Here is a 4,292-nt window from a genome sequence, read left to right as displayed (position 1 = left end):
ACTGATGATGACAAGGACGCATTTTACGCGCAGCTCGAACGCGAGTACGATCGCTGCCCAAGCCACGATGTCAAGATCATCATAGGAGATTTGAACGCTCAGGTAGGCCAGGAGGAGGAATTCAGACCGACGATTGGTAAGTTCAGCGCCCACCAGCAGACGAACGAAAACGGCCTACGACTCATTGATTTCGCCGCCTCCAAAAATATGGCCATACGTAGCACCTTTTTCCAACACAGCCTCCATTATCGTTACACCTGGAGATCACCACAGCAGACGGAATCTCAAATCGACCACGTTCTGATTGACGGACGGCACTTCTCCGACATTATCGACGTCAGGACCTATCGTGGCGCCAACATCGACTCCGACCACTATCTGGTGATGGTCAAACTGCGCCCAAAACTCTCCGTCATCAACAATGTACGGTTCCGGCGACCGCCACGGTACAACCTAGAGCGACTGAAGCAACCGGATGTCGCCTCAGCATACGCACAGAATCTCGAGGCCGCGTTGCCAGACGAAGGCGAGCTCGATGAGGCCCTTCTAGAGGACTGCTGGAGTACAGTGAAAGCAGCCATCAACGACGCAGCCGAGAGCACCATCGGGTACGTGGAACGGAATCGACGGAACGAATGGTTCGACGAAGAGTGCAGAACGGTTTTGGAGGAGAAGAATGCAGCGAGGGCGGTAATGCTGCAGCAAGGGAGTCGACAGAACGTGGAACGTTATAAACAGAAGCGGAAACAGCAGACCCGCCTCTTTCGGGAGAAAAAGCGCCGCCTGGTAGAAGCGGAGTGTGAAGAAATGGAACTACTGTGCCGTTCCCAAGAAACACGGAAGTTCCACCAGAAGCTCAACGCATCCCGCAACGGCTTCGTGCCGCGAGCCGAAATATGCAGGGATAAAGACGGAGGACTCTTGACGGACGGACGTGAGGTGATCGAAAGGTGGAAGCAGCACTTCGATCAGCACCTGAACGGCGTGGAGAACGTAGGCACGGGAGCCCACGGCAACGGAAGGAACGACGACGCCAGTGCAGCGGAGGACGGAAATGAACCAACTCCCACGCTGAGGGAAGTTAAGGATGCCATTCATCAGCTCAAAACCAACAAAGCAGCTGGTAAGGATGGTATCGCAGCTGAACTCATCAAGATGGGCCCAGAAAAGTTGGCCACCTGTCTGCATTGGCTGATAGTCAGGATCTGGGAAACCGAACAGCTACCGGAGGAGTGGAAGGAAGGGGTAATCTGCCCCATTCACAAGAAAGGCGACCATTTGGAATGTGAGAACTTCAGGGCGATCACTATTTTGAATGCTGCCTACAAAGTGCTATCCCAGATCATCTTCCGTCGTCTGTCACCTAAAACAAATGAGTTCGTGGGAAGTTATCAAGCCGGCTTCATCGACGGCCGGTCGACAACGGACCAGATCTTTACCGTACGGCAAATCCTCCAGAAATGCCGTGAATACCAGGTCCCAACGCATCACCTGTTCATCAACTTCAAAGCGGCATACGACAGTATCGACCGCGCAGAGCTATGGAGAATCATGAACGAAAACGGCTTTCCTGGGAAGCTGACTAGACTGATTAAAACAACGATGGACGGTGTGCAAAACTGCGTAAGGTTTTCGGGTGAACTATCTAGTTCATTCGAATCTCGCCGGGGACTGCGACAAGGTGATGGACTCTCATGCCTACTCTTCAACATTGCTCTGGAAGGTGTGATGCGACGAGCCGGGCTCAACAGCTGGGGAACGATTTTCACAAAATCCGGACAATTTGTGTGCTTTGCGGACGACATGGACATTATTTCCAGAACATTTGGAACGGTGGCAGAGCTGTACACCCGCCTGAAACGCGAAGCAGCAAAGGTCGGACTGGCGGTGAATGCCTCAAAAACAAAGTACATGGTAGGCGGAACCGAAAACGACCGTATCCGTCTGGGTAGTAATGTTGCGATAGACGGGGATATTTTCGAGGTGGTGGAGGAATTCGTCTACCTCGGATCCTTACTGACGGCTGACAACAACGTGAGCCTTGAAATTCGGAGGCGCATCATCAGTGGAAGTCGGGCCTACTACGGACTCCAGAAGAAACTGCGGTCGAAAAAGATTCACCCACGCCCCAAATGCACCATGTACAAAACGCTCATAAGACCGGTGGTCCTCTACGGACACGAGACATGGACCATGCTCGAGGAGGACCTACAAGCACTCGGAGTTTTCGAGCGACGCGTGCTAAGGACGATCTTCGGCGGTGTGCAGGAGAACGGTGTGTGGCGGAGAAGGATGAACCACGAGCTCGCTGCACTGTACGGCGAACCCAGCATCCAGAAGGTGGCCAAAGCCGGAAGGGTACGGTGGGCAGGGCATGTTGCAAGAATGCCGGACAACAACCCTGCAAAGCTGGTGTTTGCAACTGATCCGGTTGGCACAAGAAGGCATGGAGCGCAGAGAGCACGATGGACGGACCAGGTGGAGCGTGACTTGGCGAGCATTGGGCGCAACCGAGGTTGGAGAACGGCAGCCACGAACCGTGTATTATGGAGAAATATTGTTGATTCAGTTTTATTTTGAATTTGATGTAATACTAAATAAATGAATGAATAGGCATATATAGCATATGAAAAATACGAAAAATATTCGCAAATACTTACCCACATCAGCAGTGATAGCTTTCCAAACAGTTGATTAAAATTGATGAAATTTTGCAAGAAAGAGTATGAATGTATATCATAACTGCTCACGAAATTTCATCATTATCCTAACTGTGCTTTGGACTGCAGTGGAAAAGAACCATCAGTCATGCAGATGAAAATTGGTCATGATTGTACAAAATGCTTGAATGTACCTATTTTTGTTTTTGAGCTACAATTAAAAGTATCGCACCGATCTTTATCAGATTTTGCTCAAATAATAAACATACACCAAAGAGTTTCCAGTGAAAATTTTGGCCAATTTTATCGATCCATTGCAGAGTTACAGCCGTGTTTCTGTGTCCGGATTATTGCGGATACAGATCATAATAAGGGAACCAATACCCTACAAAGTAACATAATTTTTAAAGAAAAACTTTAGCAGAGATTTTGAAAACAACATGTATTGAAAGGATAAAGAGATTTTGAAATACCCATGAAGTTTGCATGTCTCTAGATGACCGATTACACAAAGCCATGAAAATCTCAGCATGGAACGTATATAGGACTATTTCAAAAGATAGTGTTAGTGTCTTCGGAAATATTTTTCTGTCGTACAGAATGTCGTCATTCTCTACAACTTTTCCCAAATCATCATTTTGTTTTTCCGTCTAATATGGAAGGTAGATTTTGTGGTTGAACTGATTTAAGCACATTAAAAGTTGCTTCCTTGAATATGTAAGGCATGGTACACTAATTACATAACCCTCAAATCGACAATTTCAGAACCGCCCCCCTCGCCCTTGTAAAGCTTTTTGTATGAAAATCAAACATATGTTGTTTGAATCGTATCACTAAGCTGGACTCCCTCCTTCTCCTACAGCGTTACGTAATTTGTGTGCGATGCAATTTTGCAGAGCATAATATATCATTATTTTCGTTTCTTCTCAGATTTTTGTTGAGACTTGTATTCTTTCAGAAATCTTCCACGAATTTCTCCTGGGTTTCCTCTAAAAATCCTTCCAGAAATTTCTCGTATGATTTTTCCTGGAAATTCTCTTGGGATTTCTCCATGAATTACTGCTGCGGTTCCTCTGTAATTTGTCTTGCCACAAAACCAGAACTCCACTTGAGATTCCTCTAAGATATCATCTTGAGAATCCTCCACAGATTTCTTCAAGAATTCCGCTAAAGATTTCTCCAAAAATCCTTTCTTGAATTGCTTCTGAAATATCTTCGAGCACCTCACCGGGAATGTCTGCAGGGATTCTTCAAAGAATTTGTACTAGAATTCCTTCAAGAATTTTTCCTTGAATTCGTCCAGAAGTACCGCTGGTTCCTTATGAAAATATTCTAGTGGTTAAAAACTGCTTAACAAATTCCTTCTGAAATTCTTTCATGAATTTCTTCATATATTATTCCACAGATTTGTACCGTAATGCACCCATAAATTTCCTGCAAAACATCCCTCAAGAGTTTATTTAGCTGTATTTCCAGATAATTCTCCACGAGTCTTAACAAGGATTACGTCAGCAGTTCCATCTGGGTTTCCTTTTGAACTTCTTACTAAAACTCTTCCAGGAATTTCGGCCAGAATTCCTCTAAGAGTTTCTGTGGGGATTCCTCCTTCTTTTGAGATTCCTCAGAATTCCT

The sequence above is a fragment of the Aedes albopictus genome, chromosome 3 (genome assembly GCF_035046485.1).
Source record: "Aedes albopictus strain Foshan chromosome 3, AalbF5, whole genome shotgun sequence".
NCBI lineage: Eukaryota > Metazoa > Arthropoda > Insecta > Diptera > Culicidae > Aedes > Aedes albopictus.
This window is presented reverse-complemented; position numbering follows the sequence as displayed.